The 12245-nt window shown below is 35.6% G+C and overlaps 2 non-coding genes across 2 annotated transcripts; both read left to right on the top strand.

The window, feature by feature from the left end:
* Positions 1-9062: 9062 nt before the first annotated feature.
* LOC136204972 (small nucleolar RNA R71) lies at positions 9063-9169 on the top strand. The gene has a single exon (XR_010675782.1). It is a non-coding gene; the product is annotated as a small nucleolar RNA R71 (small nucleolar RNA).
* Positions 9170-11871: 2702 nt separating this feature from the next.
* LOC136204971 (small nucleolar RNA R71) lies at positions 11872-11978 on the top strand. The gene has a single exon (XR_010675781.1). It is a non-coding gene; the product is annotated as a small nucleolar RNA R71 (small nucleolar RNA).
* Positions 11979-12245: the final 267 nt, after the last annotated feature.

Below are 12245 nucleotides of genomic sequence, written 5' to 3'. Positions count from 1 at the left end.
TATAGAAATATTTATTTCTATCGATAATGATAACCTAAAAATAATCATAAAAATTTAACTTATGATTAATTTAAAAAGTTTTTTTTTAAAAAAAAAAAATTTGCGTTACAATATAGTTAAAAAGTGTTGCAATATATATGTTGCTTTTATATTTTGAAAAACAAGTGATGCATACATTCATTCATTCATTTGCATACATTCATTCATTCATTCGTTTGCATAAAATGATATACGTAAATATCTCCTCCCACACTTAAATTGGACCATGTCCTCATTGGTGCAAAAATGGAGATAAAACACTAAAGATAAAACAAACGGAAATAAACGAAAGATATAGCAAAAACATTCATCAGAAAATTAATAAAAACTGAAATTGTACGAAACATAAGAAAATAAAAATGTACGAAACTGAAATTGAAATAAGATAAGATAAAAATAAAAGATAAAACTTAAGCATGTGGCGGGGAATCCGGAGGTGTTGGTGAAGTTTCCACATTTCAGCGGCGGAAAAATAAAAGCATCCGATGCCGAGTTGAACGATGCGCACGCCTCAAAGTATTGAGGTTGTCATTCATCACCATATTGTTCTCCACCAAATCATCAATTCTCAAATTCATTTGTCGATTATTTGCATTGATTTGGTTCAAAATCCGCCTTAAATCCACCGGATCATTATCTTGTGTTGCCTGGGCTTGTGGTGCTGCTTCTCCACCTTCCTCCGCTCCTTCTTCGTCGGTACCTACATTATGAGAACTAGAAGCACCTCCACCCATAGTGCCACGAAGATGTGCAATACGGGTAGCATACGAAATAAAAACAGGAGGAGCCGCAGAAACCAACAAATGAGCCCGCTCAAGTGCCGCAATGTCCAAAACCAGAACATATCCATGGTAGGTGGACATATCAAAAGTAGCCAATTCATCTCGTGCCCCCAAAACAATAGTGGTGATTAAATTACCGAGAGGGACTTGAGTGGTGTGAGCCCTCGAAGCACGATACAAATTGTCAAAAATCATTCCAATGCTATCAACCCGTAAACCTTTGAACAAACAATCCCAAACAAACAAATCCCGGACTTGAATCTTTGAACTCTCAACACGACCAAAAAGTGAAAAACTCAAATACTTGTGAAAGAAGAACACACAATTGTCCTTAATCAACTTGCTCGAAGTGTTTTTGGAATCAAAAGAAGTTTGGTCAGACAGAGTTTGCCAAAAAGAGTTATTATCAAAATCCCGAGGCTTATCATAAAAATCACTAGTAGGGAAACCAAACATGTTACCCATAGCCTCATAATCAACGGTATAGGTGACACCATTATTCCGAAAAGAAATTTCAGTCCTCTTTTTGTTCATCGTCAAAGTAACCAAAAATTCAACCACATACTCTTGAATTTGTGGAAAACGCATAGAAGCAAAAGTATCCCATCCCAAAGTTTCAATAAAAGCAGTAATTTGTGTAGTGAAGTTCAACTTCCTTACCGAATCAAAGTCAAGAAACTGCATATCCACGAACTTACGATTGGCATTTGAAAAGTGCTTGAAACGTCCAACTTCTTCTTCAGAATGAATGTCGAAATAAGCTCCACAACTAATCCTTAGGCGATTAGCCTCAGTGACAGCCGGCTTGTGTCCAACACGCTTTGCTCTAGGCATGGTTATGGTGTTTAGGGTTTAGTATGAAAGAAAAGAGAGAAAAGCTTGAGGTTGAAGATGAAGTAGAGGTGTTGTGGAGACTTGAAGTTGAAAGGTGTAGGTGATTGAAAAGGTTAATTATGAAATTGGGAAGAGTAAAAGTAAGGTATTGGGAAAAGGTAAGAGTAGGGGATTGGTTAAAATTGGAGGTGATGTAAGGTGTGTGTAAGTAATAGGTATATATAGGGTTTGAGTAGGAAGTTAAATAGTTAGAGTAGGAATAGGAATTGGAATAGGTAGAGTTGAAATAGGAAAAGTAATTAGGTAGAGGGAGAATAGGAAAAGGAATAGGTATAGGGTGAAATGGGAAGAGGCGGAAAATATAGGCCAAAATCGGACTTGGAGTGCCTTAAATACGCGTGTCGCGGTCGTGGATGTGTATCCGCGGTCGCGGATCGCGTTTTTAAACCAATGTTGTCTCTGAAATTTTTTTGAAGAAATTTCTGAAGTTACCGAGAATCCAGAATTCGCGGCCGCGAATCGCGTTTGGCAGCAAAAAATTTTTGTCTGAACTTGGAGTAAATTTGCTGAAGTTACCGAGAATCTATTAATTCTCGGCCGCGGATCACACGGTGGTCACCCAATTCTGCATAATAACTTCAATTCATGTAATTTCTTGATAGTTTGGAACCTGTACTCTTTTAAAATGTGATCTGTACTTAAAAACATTAATGTAAAACATTAAATGATAAGGAAAACCAAAGGTTTATCCTTATTAATGGAAAATTTAAAATGAAAAATGCACTAAGTAATAAATGTTAAAATTATGATTATGAAAGGTTTGTAACCAAAATTAATTGAAGCATTTATATGCAATTATTAATTTAAGTGAAATGAATCTTATTTTAGGAACTTGAAATTTAATTATTAATCAATTAATTAGTTAATGAATGGATTAAGTTTGCATTTAATTGATTCATTGGTATAGATTTATGAAATTAAAATGTAACCATATAATAAAAAACAAAGTATAATGCAAAAGAGAAATTTTTATTTATTAACATATATTTACAAACAAACAAAACACAAGCTATGCTAAAAATTCGTCCCCTTCAATCGGGATTTTCTTAGCCCTATATCGTTCTATTTTCAACTGCACGAAGGCTTGACGTTCTGGTGCAGAAAGAAAATTTGGTCCTGATCGAAAAACTCGCTTCACTAGACCTTCAAATTCTAAAAATTCATAGTCTAGCATCGGGAAAGATTCTGCATCACTCCAAGGAACAGAAATACTGCCCTTGGTCCCTAGTATTATTTCACATATAATATTCCCGAACCCAACCTTCTTAACCTTTGATCTAGATGCGGCAACAAGACCCTCCATCAGAATTTTTGAAGAATCAACCACGTTGCCTTGAAATATATCGCCAAGGACATAAAGATCAGATTCTTGGACGACACTACTGAACGTGCGACCGAACAGGCTGTGACTCAGAAACTTATGCAAATATAGTATAGAGTTGGAATAGAAAGACTTATTATAGGCAAGTTTTGGGTGGAAAGGCCAGATACCGGTGAGCATTCGCCAAATATCAGTGGACGTCATATCTCTTCCATGATGACGTTTGGTAGTATCCTTCAAGGGAAAACCAAACCAAGCATGCAATTCAGGATATCCAAAAGTGAAAGTTTTGCCATCCCGATGAAAACTGAGACGCACCCGACGCTTGTTAACAAAACGCACTGTACAGAAGAACTCTAATATCCAGTCTCCAATTATAGGAAACTTCATATCAACAAATCTGGTCCATCCTAATCGCTCTATGTAGCGACTCATATCATCTTTAATTCCCAACTGATCGTTAAGAAAGTCATCCATGTATAGCATTCCGACAAAGAATGTGTATCGGAGCCTCAAGAAGCGCCTTCCCTCTTCATGATTGAAGATAGGAAAGTTACATCCATAACGCTCTGATATATCAACACGTTTATTGCGTGAAGCAATAACTTTCTTAGATGAAGTGCTTGAGGAAGCCATGATGTTTGGAAAGAAAAAAAGTTCTGAACTTAGTGTCTGGATTTGTGAATGGTAAGAAAATCAGGGATAGTTCTGATAGAGATGAAAAGAAAGTGACAGAAAACTGAACCTCTAGAACCTATTTATAAAATCCTAGGATAAAAAGATGTGTTGTTTTTTAAATGAAAAGGCATGAAACAAACCTCTTAAAAATGAAAAAACTCAATTTTTCGTTTCTGAAGAGTTGTATCTGCTGAAAAAAGGGTTAATTTGGGCATAATTTCCCCGTGTCGCGATCGAGGATGCTGACCCGCGGTCGCGACACGCTGATTTCCCTGCGGAAATCAGTTGTCAAAACTCCAAATTTCTGATCCTCTACCGAGAATCCTCATCCTCGGTAAGTTCAGAAATTTTCCTTTCAATTTTTTAATCAGAATTCTCAACTGAGAATCTGAAATCCTCTACAAGTCCAGAAATTTTTCTGGCTGCTAGTTATACCCAAATTCTCAACTGAGAATTTTAAATTCTCTATAAGTTCAGAAATTTCTTACCTCCTTAAGAATTCTATATATGTGAATTCTCAACTGAGAATTTCAAATTCTCAACTGAGAATCACTGAATTTCTTCTAATTCTCATGAAATTCCAAAAAATTAATTAAAATCATGACTCGAATATATTTTTCTATATCTGAAATTCTAATAAAATGATATAATCTAAAACAAAATAAATAAAAAAAATAAAAATAAAAATAAAAATAAATAAAAACTAACTATTAGAAAAATAAAATGATTTATATGTCAAGAAATCTTGTTACGAAATTAGTTCCTATTTCGGGGATATTTTCGTAATAGATTTTACATCGATTACCATTAACTTTAAAACGATTGCCGTTAGTTTCCTCAAGTTCTAAAGAACCATAGTCGAATGTTTTGACGACTAAATATGGTCCGGCCCATCTGGACTTAAGTTTTCCTGGAAATATACGAAGTCGTGAATTAAATAACAGCACCTTATCTCCAACATTAAAGTGTTTGACTTTGATCTTGGCATCGTGCCATTTTTTCACTTTCTCTTTATAAATCCTTGCATTCTCATATGATAAATGACGTAACTCATCTAACTCATTCAAATTGAGCAAACGTTTCTTTCCTGCTTGTTGTAAATCAAAATTAAGCTTTCTAATAGCCCAATAGGCTTTATGTTCTAATTCAACTGGTAAATGACATGCTTTTCCATATACTAAACGATATGGAGTCATTCCTATTGGTGACTTAAATGCAGTACGGTATGCCCATAGCGCATTATTGAGTTTTTGTGACCAATCTTTTCTTGATGACGAAACAGTTTTCTCTAGAATCCATTTGAGTTCTCTATTTGAGATCTCTGCCTGACCATTTGACTGAGGATGGTATGGCGTTGACACGCGGTGGCGTACTCCATATTTTTTCATAAGCATATCAAAATTTCGATTTATGAAATGGGTACCGCCATCAATAACAACGTATCTAGGACAACTGAATCTACAAAATATATCGTCAAGAAAAGTAATAACTACTTTAGAATCATTCGTAGGGGTTGCAATTGCTTCAACCCACTTCGAAACATAATCAACGGCTACTAATATGTAAGTTTTACCGTTGGAAGGCGGAAAAGGTCCCATGAAATCAATTCTCCACATGTCGAAGATTTCAACTTCCAACACGTTTGTGAGGGGCATCTCATCTTTCCTTCCTAAATTTCCCGTTCTTTGGCATTTATCACAACGAGTAATAAATGAACCAACGTCCTTAAACATTGTAGGCCAAAAGAAACCACATTCTAATATTTTAGCTACCGTTTTATTAACTCCATTATGTCCTCCATACGAGCTGGAATGACATTCTGTTATTATAGATTCATATTCATTTTCTCCAACACATCTCCTAATTATCCCGTCACCACATGATTTGAATAGAAAGGGATCTTCCCAAAAATATTGTTTAATATTGAAGAAAGATTTCTTCCTCTGTTGGGGAGATAATCCTTCCGGAACGATATCGGTTGCAAGATAATTAGCAAAATCTGCATACCATGGTGACATGATACTTTCTACCTGATAGAGATGTTCATCGGGGAAATCATCTCGTATACCGACAGTTTCACCTATAGGACCGTTTTCATCTTCTAGTCTCGATAGATGATCGGCGACAAGGTTTTCTCTACCCCCTTTTTGTCTTTAATTTCTATATCAAATTCTTGTAACAACAAAACCCATCTAATCAGACGCGGTTTTGCATCTTTCTTAGCAAACAGATAACGTAAAGCTGCGTGATCTGTATAAATAATAACTTTAGATCCTAACAAGTATGACCTAAACTTATCACATGCAAATACTACGGCTAACATCTCTTTTTCTGTTGTTGTGTAATTTAATTGTGCACCGGACAATGTATGACTTGCATAATAAATAACATGTAATTTTTTATCCTTTCTTTGACCTAAAACACATCCTACTGCTAGGTCACTTACATCACACATGATTTCAAAAGGCAAATCCCAATCGGGTTTAGCAATTATGGGTGCACTGACTAAGGCTGTTTTCAATGTTTCAAAAGCTTTAATACAATCTTCATTAAAGTCGAAGGTTGAATCCTTCATAAGTAAATTATTAAGTGGTTTGGAAATCGCAGAAAAGTTTTTTATAAATCTTCTGTAAAAACCTGCATGTCCTAGAAAAGATCTTACTCCCTTGACAGTTGTTGGTGGGGGTAATTTTTCTATTACTGAAGTCTTTGCTCTATCCACTTCTAATCCTTTTTCAGATATTTTATGACCTAAAACAATTCCTTCGTCGACCATGAAATGACATTTTTCCCAATTTAATACCAAATTCGTTTCTTCGCATCTAGAAAGAACTCTATCTAAGTTTTTTAAACATGCATCAAAAGAATCTCCATAAACTGAAAAATCATCCATAAATACTTCCATGATATCTTCGATGAAATCATTAAAAATTGCAGTCATGCAACGTTGAAAAGTTGCTGGTGCATTATATAAACCAAAAGGCATTCTTCTATATGCAAATGTTCCATAAGGACATGTGAAGGTTGTTTTATCTTGGTCATCCGGGTAAATATATATTTGAAAAAATCCGGAATAACCATCAAGAAAACAATAAAATGCATGACCGGCTATCCTTTCGATCATTTGATCGATGAAAGGTAAAGGAAAATGATCTTTCCTAGTTGCCTTATTTAGGTTCCTATAATCTATACAAACCCTCCAACTGGTGGTGGTTCGCGTAGGTATTAATTCACCTTCATCATTCCTTACTACAGTTATACCTCCCTTTTTGGGTACACAATGGATTGGACTAACCCATTCACTATCCGAAATAGGATAAATGATTCCATTGTCTAAAAGTTTAGTAATCTCATTTTTGACTACTTCTTTTATGTTCGGATTTAAACGTCTATGTCTATCCGCTTTAGGTGGCTTATCTTCTTCTAAGTGAATCCTATGCATTACAATACTAGGATTAATTCCTTTTAAATCTGAAATCTGCCATCCCATACTTCCTATTCTATTTCTAACAACTTCTTTCAATTTTTCTTCTTGATTTTCTGTTAATTTGTTAGAGATGATTATAGGTAGAGTATCACTTCCGCCTAGGAAAGTGTATCTCAGATGGTTGGGTAGTTCTTTAAGTTCTAATTTAGGTGGAACTATTACTGAAGGCGGAACTGGTCCATCTTCTCGAATCAAAGGCTCTGGGTCCTTATCTTCTAATTCTTCGCCCATTATAGGTTCTATTATTTCTTCTCTTTGAACAATGTCATTAACACATTCTTCAATTAAATCAAGCTTCATACAAGCGAAATCCTCCATAGGATATTTCATCGCTTGATTCATATCGAACTCGATCTTATCGTCACCTATTCGTAAAACTACTTTTCCTTCCGACACATCAACTAGAGCACGTCCCGTGTTCATGAATGGTCTACCAAAGATTAGCGGACAATTAGCATCATAAGCAAAATCTAAGATAACAAAATCAGTAGGAAAAATAAATTTGTCAACTTTTACCAAAACGTCTTCAATTATACCATATGGTCTTTTAGTGGATTGATCCGCTAATTGCAAAACCATATTGGTACGCTTGATGTCTTCTTCTAAACCTAATTTCTCAAAAATAGACAATGGCATCAAGTTTATACTAGCTCCTAAATCACAAAGACAACTTGGGAATTCCATATTTCCCAAAGTACACGGAATGGTAAAGCATTCGGGATCTTTGAGCTTAGTAGGTAATTTGCTTGATACTATCGAACTACATTCTTCAGAAAGTGAAATGGATGAAATTCCTTCCCAACTAATCTTTTTTGAAATTAAATCTTTCAAGAATTTTCCATAATTAGGAATTTGCGTAATTGCATCCATGAATGTTAAATTTATATGTAAAAGTTGTTTATCATGGTCCTTATTTCGGACCCTGTGTGGAAAAGGTGGCTTTGGTACAAAAGGTTTTGGATTAGAGTCAATTGGTGTATCTTTTTGTTTTAATGTATCTTCTTTGGATTTTGGTAAATCATTTCCAGGTAAAGTTGAATTTTCGGGCATTTCCGGACCTAAGTAGTTTTTCCCCGAACGAAGAGTGATAGCCTTAACATGCTCTTTCGGATTTTCTTCCGTTTGGCTGGGAAGACTTCCCTCTTTGCGGGATGGAATTGATTTAGCAAGTTGTCCAATTTGAATCTCCAAATTATGGATGCTAGATGATTGGTTTTTTATAAGCTGATCGAATTTATTTTCGATCCGTTTAAAACCATCGTCTTGATTACTTACCTTTACATTCATAGCATCTATAAATTTGTCGATTTTTGAAGATAAAGTGCTAATCGTATCTCTTGTTTGATTTTGATAATTATTTATACGATATTGATTAGCATTTGCATTATTATTATTATTACCATCTTTCCAGTTAAAGTTAGGATGATTTCTCCATCCAGGATTATAAGTATTAGAATAAGGATTAGTAGTTTGGTTTTGTCCTTTGACAAAATTTACCTGTTCTATCTCATTCATACCTTCGTAGTCAATGTCTCTCTGGATCGGATCATTAGGATCGCATGGTGCTATAAATTTATCAATTTTGTGCGATAAGGCAGAAAATTGGGCTTGTAACATTGCTACAGGATCAAGATTCATTATACCTTTAACCGATGATGTACATGAGGATGATGGTTTCGCCGTTGGTATATGTCCACGCTCTGCGGGCCACATACTGCTGTTGATTGCCATTTCCTCCAAAAGTTCTCTTGCTTGGGCGGACGTCTTCTTCATAAATAACCCTCCAGACATAGCATCTAATGAACCTCTAGTCGTAGGATTTAATCCATTATAGAATGTCTGCATTAAAAGTGCATCTGGCAATTGGTGGTGTGGGCATAAACGTTGAAGTTCTTTAAAACGTTCCCAAGCTTCATAAAGAGTTTCATTATCATTTTGTGTAAAAGATGTCAACTCTTTGATGACTCTTGCGGTTTTTGCTAAGGGAAAATATTTTTGTAAAAATGCTTGGGCTAATTGGTCCCAAGTTTCAAATGTTGCAGCAGGCATAGAAGTTAACCAAATTTTTGCCTTATCCTTCAAAGTGAAAGGAAAGAGGCGAAGTTTGATTGCTTCGGCTGTTACATCAGTAATTTTAAAAGTGTCACAAATTTCTAAGAAATTTGTCAAATGTGCATTAGGGTTTTCGTTAGGCAATCCGTAAAACGTTACGTTGTTTTGCAACATATTAAGCAAAGCATGCTTAATTTCAAATTGATTTGCGTTTATACGGGGTCTAACTACACTGTTAGTTACATCGGCCATTCCTGGCCTAGCATAATCCATAAGTGTCGGTGGATCGGCCATATTTTCTGGCTGGACTACTTTGGTTTTTAAGGGTGTTTTGTCTTTGTTTTTGTTGTTTTTGTTGTTTTTCTTAAGTGTTCTTTCAATTTCTGGATCAAAAGGATCTGGTGGCGTGCCCGAATTTCGCGAACTGCGCATGAACTTGAAATTGTTACACGAGCCAAACTACCTTCAAAACAAAATTGAAAACAAAATGTGTTATATAAACTGAAAAATAAATAAAATATAAAAATTGTATAAAAATAATGTATAAACCTATATTCAAAAATAAAATACAAAAAATAAAAATTTGTCAAAAATTTTGGCGTATCACCGGCAACGGCGCCAAAAACTTGTTGAGCGATTTCCGCAAGTGCACGGTTTCTCTTGTAGTAATAAAAATATCGATCTCACAGAGATACGTTTTTTAACGAAAAACTTATTTTTGAATTATTAATTTCGAACTAGTTAGATTGATTATTAAATGTAAATGAAAAGTGAAAATTGGTTTAATTGAATTTAGGAAATTTGTTTAATTGAATTTGTGAACTTTGAGTATTTGAAAATGCTGGAATAAGATTTTATATTTAGAATAAATCGATTGTTAGAAAGATCATCTGATTTTAAGGATGCATTTTACAAAACAGGAACATTTAGAACTTATTAGAAAAACGAATGAATTTATTCATTTGCATTAAGCAAAGAAAACAACTTAAACTTTGTATCGATTATGAAGATGAAATAAATGACGGAACCTCTAATTAATTGGCTTTGAACGCGACAAAACCCTTTCGGGGTAGTTGCCCTTACTCAAATTAAAACTCTTTCGAGATGATAATTTGCCTAAGTGTTCAACAAAGTTTCCTTGTAATGATTTTGAATTCAAGTGCATATTAATGAAAACACCAGCCTCACTTATATTGGATTGGTTACCATAAGTGCTGCATAACGATTTGTCGAATAGAAAGGACTTTATTAGATTAAATATAAATTGATACAAGTTTACAGAGAATAAGGAGCATCGAGTTCTTCGAGGGCATGCAAGTGAAGGGCTTGATCGGTTCCACTTCCTTGGGTTTCCTAGGAGGTTGTCAGGCTCGAGGGCGAACACTTTACTCAATCTTCTCACTGTAACTTCGTAATAGGGATTCGGTCAGCCACTACCATGATGCAAACTAAAACTGGAACAATGTCTAAACGCTACTGAGTTGTAATTAAACTATAAACAATATGTGTACCTCATCTTGTTTTGTACAGAATCTAATTTCTAACTCTCGAAATGTTTTTACTTAGAACTTCGACATAAGTTCTACGCTCTGATTTCTATATCTATATTATAGCATTTCATTACACTTTTTCTCCATATCAACTCTTTATTTATAGATGTTGAAGGGTTGTGTTTGAATTGATGTATCCGTTGGTTAAGAGTCGTGTCCGTTGTGAAAGGACGTCTTTATCCACTTGAACGAACGCGTTTCTTGGATTTTCAGCATGTGTTAAATGCTCTTGGTGAATTTTCTGCACTTACCGAGGATAGTAATCCGCGGCCGTGAATGACGTAGCACTGAGCTGAGCGACGAACGAAGGGGAGAAAAGGTTTTACCACGCGTGTCGCGGCCGCGGATTGAGGATCCACTGTCGCGGCCCGGCAGATTTTCTTACTTCTTACTTTCGCTCGTGTCCTCGACTTGGCGCTTTCGATTTACATCGTCTTTGACTCCTTTTGTAGGGTTTTTCTTCTGTTTTAGATCCTTTTTCGTTCCTATTTGGATTTTACCGAATATTCAAGTACCTTGCAAGAAAGAAAGATATTCGAAAGTAAAAGTAATCTAAACAGATATAAACAACACGAATTTGTAATAAAAATGATGTAAATGTTAATGATATTTTAGGTATATTTTGGGCTTAACACGGGTCCAGAGCGATCTGCTGAAAACCAGCGATGGCATCAAACTGGGATAAGATTTTGCGACCAGCTGTCTAGTCGAGAAGCTGATCTATGTTAGTCAGCGGGTAGGAATCCTTGGGGTACGTTTTATTAACATTTGTAAAATCTACACACATGCGGTACTTTCCGCTGGCTTTCTTTACAAGTACAATGTTAGAAAGCCAACCCAGATAGTGGACCTCGCGAATAAATTTTACAGCTAGTAGCTTCTCGACCTCTGCCTTGACTACAGCTTGTTTGTCCTTCGCCTGCACCCTCGTCTTCTGCTTCAGGGGCTCAACGGAGGGGTCGATGTCCAATTTGTGAGTTGCTCGTTCGGGCGAGACTCCCGTGATGTCTTCGGTGCACCAGGCGAACACGTCCATTATAGAATGTCTGCATTAAAAGTGCATCTGGAAATTGGTGGTGTGGGCATAAACGTTGAAGTTCTTTAAAACGTTCCCAAGCTTCATAAAGAGTTTCATTATCATTTTGTGTAAAAGATGTCAACTCTTTGATGACTCTTGCGGTTTTTGCTAAGGGAAAATATTTTTGTAAAAATGCTTGGGCTAATTGGTCCCAAGTTTCAAATGTTGCAGCAGGCATAGAAGTTAACCAAATTTTTGCCTTATCCTTCAAAGTGAAAGGAAAGAGGCGAAGTTTGATTGCTTCGGCTGTTACATCAGTAATTTTAAAAGTGTCACAAATTTCTAAGAAATTTGTCAAATGTGCATTAGGGTTTTCGTTAGGCAATCCGTAAAACGTTACGTTGTTTTGCAACATATTAAGCAA

This window comes from Euphorbia lathyris, chromosome 8, assembly GCF_963576675.1.
Source record: "Euphorbia lathyris chromosome 8, ddEupLath1.1, whole genome shotgun sequence".
Taxonomy (NCBI): Eukaryota; Viridiplantae; Streptophyta; class Magnoliopsida; order Malpighiales; family Euphorbiaceae; genus Euphorbia; species Euphorbia lathyris.
This window is presented reverse-complemented; position numbering and strand designations above follow the sequence as displayed.